The sequence below is a fragment of the Rhincodon typus genome, chromosome 5 (genome assembly GCF_021869965.1).
Source record: "Rhincodon typus isolate 14 chromosome 5, sRhiTyp1.1, whole genome shotgun sequence".
In the NCBI taxonomy this organism is placed as follows: Eukaryota; Metazoa; Chordata; class Chondrichthyes; order Orectolobiformes; family Rhincodontidae; genus Rhincodon; species Rhincodon typus.
This window is the reverse complement of record NC_063336.1, coordinates 116,918,800-116,934,635: the sequence shown is the minus strand read 5'-3', so window position 1 is coordinate 116,934,635 and position 15,836 is coordinate 116,918,800.

Below are 15,836 nucleotides of genomic sequence, written 5' to 3'. Positions count from 1 at the left end.
AAACCTGATACATCTGAAAATGAATGGGTGGGATGGGGTGTACAGAGCATATATAAGCTTATGCACATGTAGGTAGTCAGTAATTATACTTCAATTCACATCAAAACACAGGTTATTTAATGATTGTCATATTACAGTTTGTGAGAGCTTACTCTGCAAAAAGTGGCTGCCGATTTTATACCTTTCAGTAATGACTACAGTACAAAGGTACTTCATTGGTTGAAAGTACTTTGATATGTCTGGTCATTATGAAAACTAATTTGAAGTCTGTTTTTTACTCAGTGTCTTGCTCATTCACTATTTCTTGTTTTCCCCTAACCCTCCGCCCATCCGAACTCCAGCTATACACATAGGGGGCTCATGGATTTTGTTTCACTAACACAGAAATCAACCATTCAGCTGTCACTTCTGGTTCCCACTTTTCTCTTTGAAAACCGAGGCAAATCTCCTTCTATGCTACCCCAACTTAATCTTGTACTCACATTTTAGCAACATAGAATGATAGAAAATAGGAACAAGAGTAAGCCATTCAGCCCTTCAAGTCTGTTCAATTATTCAGCATGAGCATAGCTGATCATCCAACTCAGCAATCTATTCTTGCTTTCACCCCTTACCCTTTGAACACTTTAGTTCTAAGAATGGACCTAAGGGGGAACCTTTTCATGTAAAGTGTGGTGCATGTATGGAACAAGCTACCAGAGGAAGTGGTGGAGGCTGGTACAAATACAACATTTGAAAAGCATCTGGATGGGTACATGAATAGGAAAGGTTTAGAGGGATATGGGCCAAAAGCTGACAAATGGAACTAGATTAATTTAAGATATCAGGCCAGCATGAATGAGTTGGACCAAAGAATCTGTTCTTGTGCTGTAGATCTCTGTGACTCTATAACTATATATTTATATACCTTCCTCCAGTTTTTCCTCCTACTTCCATTTTGACCATTCGTCCATGAAACTCATTCTGCTAAACAGCTGATTACTTAAAATTAATCATTTGAATAGTTTATTTTTTCAAGTGAAGCTCCACCTGTCATAACAGCCCCTTCTAAAACTTGTCCTCAGCCCTTCCATTCTTACAAACAACTCTATCACTAATCCCTGTTTCTGTTCCAAAATTCTTAAATGTGTTGTTTCTCCACATTTACCTTCCTTGCAACTCCATGTTTGATCCTGCCCAATCAGGAATTTACCTGTCACAGGAGTGAAATGTCACTAACCAAAGTTACAGATGAGGTACTGTAGGATTGAGATCATGGTAGTTTATCCCTTTCATCCTTCTATAGCCCTAAAATAGTTGTCTTTCTCTAATGACTACCTTCCAGTATATAATTCTCAGTCTAACCAGAGCATTTTAAGCAATGGTTTTGCTTTGTACCATCATATTGTGAAATCAGGAATTCCCCAGGGATTTATTCTTTGGTCTCTCTACTTCCTCATCTATGTGTCATTTCTTCATCTGCAGACAAAAGTTAAATTTATCAACGCAGGTTGACAGCATCAAGTTCTATTTGACCACTATGTATTACAAACCCCACAACTGCCCATTGTGTTTGTACAGTATTGGTCCAATGTTCTTTTGTAGCTGCAAAATCTCCCAATTAAACACTGGGGAACCAAAGCTTAGGTACAACCCACTTCACAAACTTTATCTTCTTGTCAACAATTCCACTCCCATCTCTAGCCTTTGCCTCAGACTCCAGCAGAATGCCAATCTGATTTGACAAGGAGAAGAGCTTCTGATCCCATATCATTTCTATTACATAGAATGCCTGATTACACTCCATACCAATTGCCCAACTCCATCCCTGCCTCAGTCCATCTGCTGCTTTTGCCATCACTATATTCAACTATTGCAGTGTGTCCCTGGCCAGTTTCAATACTCATCCCTTCATAAACCTCTGCTCATTCTTATCTGTATTTTATGTTGCACAACCTCATGCTCATTCATTCCATTGTTCTCACTGGCCAATGCATGCTTCCAAACCCCCCAATGCTGGTTAAATAAAAGCCCAAAAGAACTGCAGATGCTGTAAATCAGAAACAAAAATGGAAATTGCTGGAAAAGCTCAGCAGGTCTGGCAGCATCAATGAAGAGAAATCAGAGTTAAAGTTTTGGGTTGAAACGTTAACTTTGATTTCTCTCTACAGATCCTGCCAAATGTGCTGAGCTTTTGCAACAATTTCTGTTTTTGCCTCCAATACCTGTAGGTGGACACTGTCACCTTCAGTTTCAATCGCTGTACGACGTCATCTCTTTGTGCTCCTCTCTGTTCATTTTTGTTTCTAGCAGGCAGGCACAATTTGTCCTGGTACCATGGTTAAAAAAAAGTCCAAGTTGATGTTTGGAAAGTTAAACCGAATAATGAAATCAACTTTTAGCAATGGAGCAGACTTCGTATTTTAGTCCTGGGACATTCAGAAATTGATTGCTATTATTCTAAATGGTAATGAAATTAATGTTGAGAGAAGTCACTGATCTGTTACCTGTGAGAAATTGCCAATTGAATGGAAAGTTCCTCCAGAACTCCAGCTATCTATGTCAGAGTAGCTGCACTTATTTTAATATGGTGCTCAACTTCAAAGTGGCTTGGACTTCAAACTAGCACCATTTAACTCAGTTAACACACACTGACATTCTCTGTTATGAATGAAAGTACAATAGTTTGAATTAAGCTGTTAGGATTACAGTAACACTTTTCACTTATAGACACGAAAAGACAAGCACCAGGTGTAATTTATCTGCAGTTAGCCTTCTGTAGTGGAGGAAAAAGCACGTGCACAAGATTCCAGCTCAGTGCCTCTTTATATTTGGAGTGAAAAGTTTATTCTGAGGATATAAAATAAATCAGGCAGTTGATAGCTCAGTCCCTCAGCCCAGTACCATTGCATGTCATCGGCTTGGTAACTGCAGCACACACACCCCACCGACCTTCTGAGCTCTCTCAAGCTGCTCCAGAATTGTGACGAAACACCAGGCACTGAACATCTACTTAGCCTGCATCCTCCACTGCTACTGCCACTAATTAGTAGGGCCACACTAAACCCAATTGGCAGCCACTAGTACCAGTTCGGGGCTTAGTGCCCAGGCTGACATCAACACTCACCCTGGACTCAAGTTGAGGAGACAGCATAGTTTTCTTCACTACACTTACTTTAAAAGTAATCACTGAACATGCTGTAAAAATACTGCCAGCACTCTTGAAGTTTCAGTTAAGATTATGATCAGCACCTAATCAGTTTCAACAATGCTAAAAGCTTACATTTGGAAACAGGTATGGCAACAAATATGATGTGCCAAGTACAGCACTTGCATAGCGTAACCAATTCCAAATTAGCTTGATTGATGGCAGACAATGGTACTGTGTGGGCTTGCTTTTATTCACCATCTGTGTCTACATGGGGCTGGGTAAATACTCACCTTCCAGTGTATTATGTGAGTAATGTTGCTTTTGAAAGCACAGACAGTCATTGCAGAAAGGATTCAAACACTGGGCACCAGCTGCAATAATGGCCACAGTAGCATCGAAAGTCCAGGGTCCAGCAGTTCACAGAAAGATTCAGAAATCCCCAGTAACTGTGGGGATCAGCAGGGACAAAAATAATCCAGTCGTAATCAATTGATCAGCACGATTGTTGTGTAACAGGCTCAGACAGAATATGCAATTCAAACATTTTAAAGCTTGTCCCATGTTTTAAAGTGTAACAAAGTGCCAGATAATCTGAAGGCAGTTCGTAACTTGCAATTTGTGAAGGACCGTGGTTTTAGAGTATTTTGTGTGAATTTTACAATGCAAGCTGTTTGGGAATACTAAGAATGCTCTGTTTTTCAGTAGGATTGTTTGGGAATGCCTGATTAAATGGGTTTTACTGTCTTGTCCAAAGATAAACCTCCCAGCATAGTACTTGCTGTTAAACTTACTGTGATATGTTACAATGCTTTTGTTTTACTCACTGCTTCCTATGGATGAAGTATAGAATGTGGCCGACACCATTTTGGCAACACATTATATTTTGCACACCACTTGTAACCTCTGGTAGATGCCCAGCTATGACTGCATTACTAATATCTTTACAATGTATTGAGCTTGCCAGAGGATGGCAATCATCCCAACATGTTGCTTTCATTTCCCTCTGCCATCTTTATTTATAAAGAAAACTACTGCTTTCTATATGTACTTATACATATGTCCAGAACACTTCTGCTAAAATCATAAGTACATGATATGAATTCCAGCTGATTTAAAATCAATTCTTTAAAGACGTCATTCCATGATGACACACATCTGGTTTAGACTTGGATGGAACGTGGCTGCTCGAGCTGATGCCAACAATGTTCTATGCACTTTAAAATGTAGCACAATGTGCAAAAATCAGTGATACTCATAAAGATATTATTTAGGAGTCAGTACAAAAATAACAAACCCAGAGAACTGCTGAATGCAGCATTTGTGTGTAATGTGTGATTGTATATCTAAAAGCTGAACTCTTGGCCAATGCTGTCCTAATAGGAGAAATTGTATGACATTTTTACAGTACATATGCTTCACAAATGGAAATTTTAATTATATTTTTCTACGCTTCAGGATTATCACGGTGTTTTTTGAAAATTAAATTGCAGGAAGGTGTATGGACCATGCCAGGGAGACACTGGTATATATTTCTCTTGGAAGGGTTGAATCAGCCTTCTGGTGGGAATTAAAGATGCGGCAATTTGTAGTTGATTAAACGTGACTAGTGCACCATAACTAATTGGCTGGTGAAAAAACAATTGGGCATGGGCTGGTATGAGCACATTGGACTTGTACCAGCCAGTTACAAGTAGTAATGGCAGGGAAATGGAGTTGTGCTGTGGTGTTACATTTATGTGTTTGACTCATTAATGTGGAACAGTTACTTAGGCAACTTAAATGAAACTCAAGTTCTCTGTGTTAAATCGTCAATCACAGAATGCTGTTCTCAAGGCCAAATTAGGAAGAATGGAACTACAGTAAAAATAACAATAATATCTTATTAGTTGAGACTGATTTAATTTTTGTTCGGTGAAGGAAAATGAATTATGATCTTGATAGGAGCAAAAAGAAATCATGATTGATGTCATTTTGAAAGAGAATAAAAAGGTTAAGAAATTATTATTGAATATAGCACGAGGGTAAGATCATGGTATGAAAAATGTAACAATGACAATATCGATGAAAACTGTTTGGACTGTCAACTCAAGTTTTTAACATATGTTACCAAAATGCTGGATATAGTTGAAAGTATGTTTTGAGGTGTTGTGCACAGCCACGACTACCTTATGATTGAAACGAATGCACACCAGATCATCCCCAATGGACTACAATCCACATTCAAGCCTTCCCAATTTGGCCCCAACCGTGACAATATATTTATTTCAGAACCCCCTTCCCCTCCCCCTTTTCTGATGAAGGGTCTAGGCCTGAAACGTCAGCCTCTCTGCTCCTATGATGCTGCTTGGCCTGCTGTTTTCATCCAGCCCTGCACCTTGTTGTCTCGGATTCTCCAGCATCTGCAGTTCCTACTATCTCTCACACCTTTGGGAATGTTTATTGACCTCTTCTTTCTGATATGCCACCTTCTTCACTGGTCATTACAATTTTCTGAGGCAAAGTTATCATGATTATGCTTGGAAAACTTTAACTTTGATTTTACACTGGTTATACTTAGCTGATGGGAAACCATAATAATACCTTTTTTGAGGTACTTGGAAATTATTTGGCTAAAATTAACCTTGACAACTCCAGGCCAAAGTCATTTTGGGCAGTGTCAATGTAAAGCTGAAACTATAAACTGAGAATCATAGCATATACATTGCACGACAATGTTTTTTAACATTTTTTAAATGGGTTGTCACTAGCAAGATCAGCATTTGTTGCCCATCCCCAATTGCCAAGAGCTGAATGGCTTTGTAGGCTATTTCAGAGAGCAGCTAGACTCAATCACATGCTGCTTTGGGAAGGGAGAAGTCATTATCATACAGCAAGCTGCAATTATAAAAATAACAGCCAGGACATTTGTTTATCTGTGCCAACGTTTCCAGTGCTACATGCATTATTTCATTACTAAGATGATGTTTTCACTCTGTGTTTAGGCTGTGTAGGAGACCAATTAAGGAGGATTAGAGTATGCAGTTCATGTTGTCAGTCTGTGGGCAATGCTGATCCCTTGTAAACTCCAGCTGCTGCCCTCTCTGAAACTTGCAGTGCCGAACATCCTTCCGGGAAAAGAAGGATTGTCCACTAGTGCTTTTTCAAGGGAGCACAAAGTAGTTTTCATTTAGTTACTGACTGAGTCTTTCGGGTTGTTATTGAGTTAGTGACAGTGTCTGGTGGTTTCCAGTGGCATTTGAAGTTACTGAACTTTACAGAGAGTGGTGTGGTATGTCATGGTTACCCAGCTTCTGCTGAGACTGCTTTGTTCCTAGCTATGGATGCAATAGTTATAGCCCTCTTGGTCTGTAGAACAGCAGAGATAATACAGCAGAGGATCAGCTGTCTGCAAAGGAAGGAGAGGGAGAAAAACGCTCAGTATGAGGTCATATTCACTGCTCTAAAGAAACAATTTTACTGTGAATTCAGTTGAAAGTCTGCACACTGGCAAAAACCCTTGACATTTGAAGGATTTTATAATTGTGAATTGGCAACTGGGATAGCAAAGCTGACAAACGAGAAAGAGAGAGTACCTGCATGGAAGGCTCCAGAGTTAAAGAACATTAGAATGCCTGAGTTCGAAGTCAAGGTAGTTCTCCTTAAGATGTTACCAATGATTTTGATGAACTAGGAGTCCACATTTAGAGGATGTTTGAAGGAAATCTGTAGGGGTCATCTTAATGGAAATAACTAGAACGTGAAATAAATTGCAATCCTTATAAGAATCTTCACAACAGTACTCAGACATATTGGTTAATCGTTCAATTAAGGGTCACAACTTGAAATAAAAGTGACCACAAATCAAACTGACTTTGTCTAATAAACCATCCAGTAATGTGAGAGTGACTTCCCTTGACACACATTTGACTGATTGTGGCATTGAGGAGGCCTAGCAAAACTGGAGTTAATGGGCATCGGGGGGAACTCCTAATGACTGCAGTCAAACCTGGCAATTGAAAGATGGTCGTGGTTGTTGGAGGTCAGTCATCTCAACTCCAGGACAACTCTGCAGGAGTTCCTTAGGGTAGATTCCAAGGCCCAACTATCTTCAGCTGCTTCATCAATCAACTCCCCTTCATTGTTATGTCAGAAGAGGGGATGTTCACCGATGATTGCCCAATGTTCAGCACCATTCGCTCAGGGGCAGTGCTTGTATGGAATGAGCTGCCAGAGGAAGTGGTGGAGGCTGGTACAATTACAACATTTAAAAGGCATCTGGACAGATACATGAATAGGAAGGGTTTAGAGGGATATGGGCCAAATTCTGGTTAATTTAGGATATCTGGTCAGCATGGACGAGTTGGACCAAAGGGTCTGTTTCCATGCTGCACATCTTTGTGACTCTATAACTCCTCAAATACTGAATCAGTCCATGTTCAAATACAACAAGACCTGGAAAAGTGGCAAGTAACATTCGGGCCACACAAATGCCAGGCAATGAACATGTTCAATAAGAAACAATCTAACCAATACCTCTTGACATTCAATGATGTTACCATCACTATCAACATCCTGGAGGTTACCATTGACCAGAAACTCAACAGGGCTTAGCACAAAAATATAATGGCTACAAGAACAGGTCAAAGACTAGGAATGCTGCAGCAAGTAACTCAGCTACTGACTCTCCAAGGCCTGTCCACCATTTATAAGGCACAAGGCAGGTGTGTGATGGAATACTCAGCTCCAATGACATTCAAGAAGCATGACAAAGCAGCCCGCTTGATCGGCACACATCCATAAACATCCATTCCCTCCACCACTGACTCTCAGCAGCAACAGCTACTTACCGTCCTGACTTGAAAATATATCACTGTTTCTTCACTGTCACTGGGTGAAAATCCTGGGATTTTCCTTAATGGCATTATGGATCTATCTACAGAATGTGGACATCAACAGTTAATGAAGGCAACTCACCATGACCTTCTCAAGGAATGGGCAATAAATGCTGCCCCAGTCAACATATCCCATGAGTGAGTTTTTAGATAAAGTATTAAAAATAAAGGGAGCAGAAAACAAGAAACTACAGATAGTTAGCTAAAGGAAAGTGTTAAAAGCTGTATTAAAAATGTTATAGCAAGGAACTTAGAAAAATGCAAGACAATCAGGCTGAGTCAACAGGGTTTTGTGAAAAAGAAATTGTGTATCACGAATCTATTGGGGTTCTTTGAAGAAGTAACTTATGCTGTGGATAAAGGTGAACAGGAGGCAATACTGTACTTAGACTTCCAGAAGATATTTGATATGGGGCCATATCAAATGTTATTACAGAAAATGAAAGCTTATGGTGTAAAGGCTAGCACATGGATTGAACATTGGCTAGCTAACAGAAAACAGGAAGAAGACACGTGGACCTATTTCTGGTTGGCAAGTTGTAATGAGTCATGTGCCTCAAATTAGGACTTAACCTTTTATAATTTATATGAGTTACTAGGATGAAATGACTGAAGCAATGATTGCTAAATTTTCTGATGCCTCAAAGATAGGTAAGAAAGGAAGTTGTAATGAAGACATAAAGAACATAAAAGGGGATATAGTTACATTTAGTGAGTGGGCAACGATGTGTCAAATGGAATGCAATGTTGGGAAGTGTGTGAAATTGTCATTCTGAGATGAAAACTAAAAAAAACATATTTTCTAAATGGTGAAAGATTGCAAGGTTCTAAGCTGCAGGGGGGATCTGGCCGGCCAAGAGTATGAATCATAGAAGGCCAGTATGTAGTTTTGGCAAGTGACACATTGAGTGTCATTATCAGTGTCTTCTTCCTTTCTCACTTTTTGCTGCACCACAACATAGCTACGATACAAAAACAGAAATTGCTGGAAAATCTCACCAAGTCTGGCAGCATCTGTGGAGAGAAATCAGATTTAGTGCTTCGGGTCCAGCTTATCTTACTCAGAATATATTCATTATTTATATACAACATAACTACAGTTCAGTATGTGAAAGGAAAATGCATAAATGGAGGGCTACAGTAAGTGTAAGGGTGGAAAGCAACAGCCCAAGTATTGTGTGTTTTCAGCATCCACAGCTTGTAAATAGAAACAGCTTATGAACACAAGTGGGAGGATTTGGTATGAGCATGGTTTTAGCCCTGCCTATCATGACAGCCTCAGTTACAGTCCCACCAATGATAGGAAACAACATCTCCTCTATCAGATAAAAACTGAAAGAACTGTGGATACTGTAAATCAGAAATAAAAACAGAAATTTTTGGAAAAGCTCAGCAGGCCTGGCAGCATCATAACAATTTCTGTTTTTGTTAATCAGGACATGCATACAGAGAACATGACCCTGTCAATTCCGTGCTGCTACCTATGATTGTATTCCATCTTGCTCTGTAAGGGAGAGGAAAATGTGTCAGTGTGTGCACTGCAATCTCTTAAGGTGATGTCTTTGTCATGTTTGACATTATACATGGGTCTCGAAGGCTTGGTATGAATTAAGAGTCATAAACACCACCCACATTGATGTTGCTACAAGGACTGGGGAAGACAGTAACTCAGGATCTCGGTGGAGTCAGACCAAAGACTAGGTCCTCCAAAAAATCTCTGTAATAGTGTACATTGTGTCCTTTTAACATATAAATACTTGCAAAGATGCAATAAATTACATCTATTTTTTGCAAGAGGTTCTTCTAGCTAGACTGGGAGGATTCTATCCTTACTCATACTATACCACGCAGGACCTTGAGGAACATGTAGTGAGAAGGATTTGTGACAACACATACAACAGTTGATGAGTTGGCAGTGCGTACATGTTGCGCGATATCGGTGGAAGGCTTGTAACTGCATTGAGTGCATGAAGATCAAGTGAAGATATTAGATATATGTCATAGTTAATAGAGATCATTGATTGGTAAATGATTAGGATGTGGCGAATTGCTTATATCTGAAACAAATACAAGGACATGACACTTGAAATGCATTTACTGACATTGGCTGTTTTCATAAGATCACTGAACTTCTTGCAGCACTGCACCCAGGTCTTTGGGGACATCGACTGAGGCATGATCATTGAAGTGTCTGTTTAAAGAGTCGCCTGGTCTGCTATCAAAAGAAAATCTCATTCCTCTTATCCACCTCCAGCACCAAGGTCATCAATGCTAGAAATGAAATTTTTGAGTATATTTTCTGCAATTTTGCGCCATTAATGGTTGCTCTTCATACTCAGATACGTTTTGTCAGCGACTTGCGGTTGCAGGAGGCAAGTAATTAAGTAACACAGGCTAGTTTTAAGTGTTAGGTTTAACTGAGCCCCCTATTAAGAACTGGGTTGAATTTTGTAATTGTGTCATCAGCAGGGAGCATGCTGGTTGTATTCTGCCTGCATCAAAACAAACAGACATGCAGAGTATGCTGCCCCTCCTCATTTTCGGGAGCTACTAATTTTGCCATCGACATATTTCAATTTCTGAGCCCACTTGAGTGATGGCTCAGAAAAAGTGGATTAATCTGACATCTTGACACTGAAACACCGTAGTATGAAAAACCTTTTAGATCACTGGCATTTTTAGTTTATTGCAGCAAAGAAAATGTTGTGCGTTATTAGATTTTGCCCATTTGGAATAAGTAATTGTGACTTTTCCACCAGATGGCATTGCAGCATTCCTTAACCTAACTCAATGGGTTGCAAATGTGGTGATCTGAATACACATTTGACAGAAAACTGAAGACCAGTCAGCTGTAACTTAATTTCCCTTCAGAATGTTAACTGACATTAAGATATGGGAGTCAAGCTCCTTCCACATTTTGCATTAAATAACAGCATGGACAGTATCCTAAACACCTTTGTAAAATTTGGCAGGCACTTTTGTTTAACTCAATTTAAACAAAATCTCTATTGGGATGCAATTACTCTGGAATGCTATCAGAAAAAATAATCACTGGCCATAACATTTGGTCAACTGAAATTGTTTCCTCTGTTTTGGCTTGCATTATTAGATGTTTTTGACATAAAATCATAGAATTTTTACTGAATGCATGACATATGTAACACTTGGATTGCAGCTATTTCTATGACAACATGTATTTTCAAAGGTTCTTATGGTTTTAATCACAAGTTGTGCCTGAGAAGTAATTAACTGAATAATAAAAGGCGTTGTCACCAAATTAGAGTGTTATTGACAGGAAATTCAGCTCAAAGTTGATGATGTTGTTCTCTAGGCAAGTTTATGTTGCTTATAGACAATGTCTGCTGCACTCACTGTAAACTAGTTCGTTAACTTTACTTTTTAATAATGTTTCCTGAATTGACAGAGGAACTTAAGGACATTGGAAATTAGAACAGGAATAGACCGTACAGCCCCTTCAGCCTGCACTATCATTCAATACAATCATGATGACCTTCTGAGTCACCCCTGGTTTCCTATCCACTTTCCACTGCTCCTGATTCCCTGAGAGATCAAAAATCTAATAAGCTTAGTCTTTAATATCTTCAATGATGGAGTATTGACAACTCTCTGAGGTAAAAAGTTTCCAAAGATTCACAACCCTCTAGGTGACGATTCATCGCATCGTCTTAATCCGAAATGATCAAATTCTTTTTCTGAGGGAGTACAGCTGCGTTGTGAATTCCCTAAACCAATCTCTCAGGCCTGTCATAATAAAAGCAAAATACTGTGGGTACTGGAGATCTGCAATATACACAAAGGATGCTGGAGAAACTCAGCAGGTCTAGTGGCATTTATGGAGACAGAAACAGAGTTAATGTTTTGAGTCCAGTGACTCTTTTTCAGAGCTGTTCTTCAGAATCTTTTCTGAAGAAGGCACACTGTATTTGAAACATTAACTTTGTTTCTCTCTCCACAGATGCTGCCAGATCTGCTGAGTTTCTCCAGCATTCTCCATCTCTGTCTGGGGTTTGTTAAGTCCCTTTGGAATCATGCATATTTCAGTCAGATCGCCTCACATTCTTCAAAACCCCAGGGAAAACATACCCAAATTATACAACCTTACATAAAAGAAAGCAGACTAGTGAACCCTTGCAGTACTGCTTCCAAGAGTAATATATCCTTACTTATATGTGGAGACTAAAACTGCATACAATTAGCTGTATATGGTATCACCCAAAGCCCTATACAATTGCAGCAATACTTCTAGTTCTTGTGCTTCAGTTCTCTTGCAATAAAAGCCAACCTGTTATTTGCTTTTCTAATTACTTGCTGAACCTTCCTGTTATATTGTTAGGCAGCACAGTGGCTCAGTGGTTAGCACTGCTATCTCAGCGCCAGGGACCTGGGTTCAATTGCAGTCTTGGGTGACTGTCTATGTGGAGTTCGCAAGCTCTCCCTGTGTTTACGTGGCTTTCCTCCAAATGCCCCTGCATTGGGTGGATTGTCCTTGCTAAATTGTCCATAGTGTTCATTGATGTGCAGGCTGGGTGGATTAGCCATGGGAAATGCAGGATTGCAGAGATAGGGTAGGGGGTTGGGTCTGAGTGGGATGCTCTTTGGAGGGTCGGTGTGGACTCAAGGGCCAAATGGCCTGCTTCCATGATTTGAGGGATTCTATGATTGTGTTCATTGTGCAGTTACACTTTTTTTTCTGAATATCAACATTTTCAAGTTTCACTCCTTTCTCAACAAAAATTGTTTTTCTATTATTAGTACTTGTTAATATTAGTATTCTCTGCATTGTATTCCATTTACCATCTTGGTGTCCACTCAACCTATATCTTTTTACAGCTTCTTTGTATCTTTCTCACAACATACATCCCTATTCAGCTTTGTATCATCAGCAAACTTCGATACATTACTTTTAGTCTCTTTAAAGTCATTAATATTAATTGAAAGTACTGATCCTAGGGGGCAAACAGTTACAGTTTGACAAATTCAAAATACCACATTTATCCTTATTCTTTAATTTCTGTCCATTGACCAAAGCTCCACCCATGCTAAAATATTACCTCCAACTCCAGAGGCCCTTATCTTCCACAATATGGAGAGGTCTGAATAGAGTGAACGTGGAGAAGGTGTTTCCAATAGTAGCAGAGACTAGAACCCGAAGGCACAGCCTCACAGTGAAGAGACAACCCTTTAGAAATGAGGTGAGAGGAATTTCTTCAGCCAGAGGGTGGTGTATCTATGGAAACCATTGCCCTTGAAGGCTGAGGAGGCAAGTCAGTGAGTGTATTTTAAACAGAGATAGATAGGATCTTCATTAGTAAGGGGATCAAAGATTATGGAGAGAAGGCAGGAGAATGGGGTTGAGAAACATATCAGCCATAATCGAATGGTGTAGCAGACTCTGGGTGAAGTAGCCTAATTCTGCCTCGATATGTTATGGTTTTCTATAATTAACATTTTGTGTCTTTAAAACTTCCTTGATAATAGCTTCCAGAACCACTGGCCTGGTTTCTCTCTCCCTCCTTTCTTGAATACAGGTGTTATGTTTGCATGTACCTTTACAAACAAGATTGTGACTAATGTTATAATAGTTCAATTATCATAGTAACCATGTTCTTACTAATTTGTTGTGGTGAAGGACATTACTAGGTCTGAGAATGATAGTGTATCTCTGAAATGATTATATACTGCTACACAAGTGAATTTTAGCCGAGTGAAAACGAAGTTTGATTGGTGAACACAGATCAGTTCAATGCAAATATTCAAATATTGTCCAGAATGTTTGCAGCCTCAGATTCGAGTCACATACTAGTTGTTAAACAGGTGAAATTTTCCATTTGTTTAATGAGGGCTATGGGCTCTGATGGACTTGGCCATGTCTGTTGCGAGTTTTTTTTTTCCACATGAATTGGAAACATAGGAAAGCTTTTTGTGGCGTTTAATAAGATCATGACTGAACTTCCGAAACAAATCTACGTTCCCATACGCCTTAATCCCCTTAGTGTGCAAAATCTGTCACTGTCTGACTTGAATATTCTCAGTGATTGAGGATCCACAACTATCTGTAAAGGTTCACAACCTATTGAGGGACCATTTCAATGATAAATTGCCAACCACTTGTGAGATTACAAGCTTTAATTCTAGAGGGGGATAAAATTTTAAAAACCATGAAAATGAGGTGAAAAACATCTAATCAGAGTCATGCAGGGACACACTGTCTGCGGGGATAGTAGGAACTGCAGATGCTGGAGAATCTGAGATAACAAGGTATAGAGCTGGATGAACACAGCAGGCCAAGCAGCATCAGAGGAACAGGAAAGCTGACGTTTCAGGCCTAGCCATGCTGTGTTCATCCAGCTCTACACCTTGTTATCACACACAGTCCGCTGCCTGTTTACTTGTGGGATTGCTGCATCTGGCCAGCTAGTCTGTTCACTGACTGCACACATCATCCGATTAGGGAACAGGGATAGAAAACAGAGTGTAAGGGTCGCTGGATATTTTTTGGGCTGGAGGAAGGTTTGTAGTGGAGTTCTGCAGGGGGCAGGATTGGAAACCTTGCTTTTCTTGATATATGTTAGTAATCATATTGTTGTGCAGAGGACAATTTCAAAGTTTGCAGATGACAAAAACTTGGAAGAAATGTGAGGAGGACAGTGTGGAACAAAAAGACTTGCACAGCAGGTAGTTAGGGTTTGGAATGCACTGCCTGGAAGGCTGCTGATGGCAGGTTCAAGGAAGCATTCAAGAGGGTACTGGATAATTATTTGGATAGAAATGATATGCATGAGTATGGAGAGAAAGCAGGAGATTGGTGGTTGGTAATGGTGTTCATCTGAAGAGCTGGTGAGGACATGATGGGCCAAATAGCCTCCTGCACCATAACACATCGGTCATTTGTCACTTCATGTCACCTTCACGTACTTAGTGCTGCTGCAAACCTCAAACCCAAATGTCACACACATACCACCCCACGAACCTCCGGATCCAACGCATCATCCTCCGACACTTTCGCCATCTGCAATCCGACCCCACCACCAAAGACATTTTTCCCTCCCCACCCTTATCTGCTTTCCGGAGGGACCACTCTCTCTGTGACTCCCTTGTCCGCTCCACACTCCCCTCCAGTCCCACCACACCCAGCACTTTTCCCTGCAACCGCAGGAAGTGCTACACCTGGCCCTACACCTCCTCCCTCACCCCCATCCCAGGCCCAAAGAAAACTTTCCACATCAAGCAGATGTTCACCTGCACATCTGCTAGTGTGGTATACTGCATCCGCTGTACCCATTGTGGCCTCCTCTACATTGGAGAAACCAAGCGGAGGCTTGGGGACCGCTTTGGAGAGCACCTACGCTCGGTTCGCAATAAACAACAGCACCTCCCAGTCGCGAACCATTTCAACTCCCCCTCCCATTCCTCAGATGACATGTCCATCCTGGGCCTCCTGCAGTGCCACAACGATGCCACCCGAAGGTTGCAGGAACAGCAACTCATATTCCGCTTGGGAACCCTGCAGCCCAATGGTATCAATGTGGATTTCACAAGCTTCAAAATCTCCCCTCCCCCTACCTCATCCCAAAACCAGCCCAGCTCGTCCCCGCCTCCTAACCTGTCCTTCCGCCCACCTATCCCCTCCTCCCACCTCAAGCCCCACCCCCATCTCCTACCTACTAACCTCATCCCGCCCCCTTGACCTGTCCGTCCTCCCTGGACTGACCTATCTCCTCCCTACCTCCCCACCTACACTCACCTTTACTGGCTCCATCCCCGCCTCTTCGACCTGTCTGTTTCCTCTCCACCTATCTTCTCCTCTATCCATC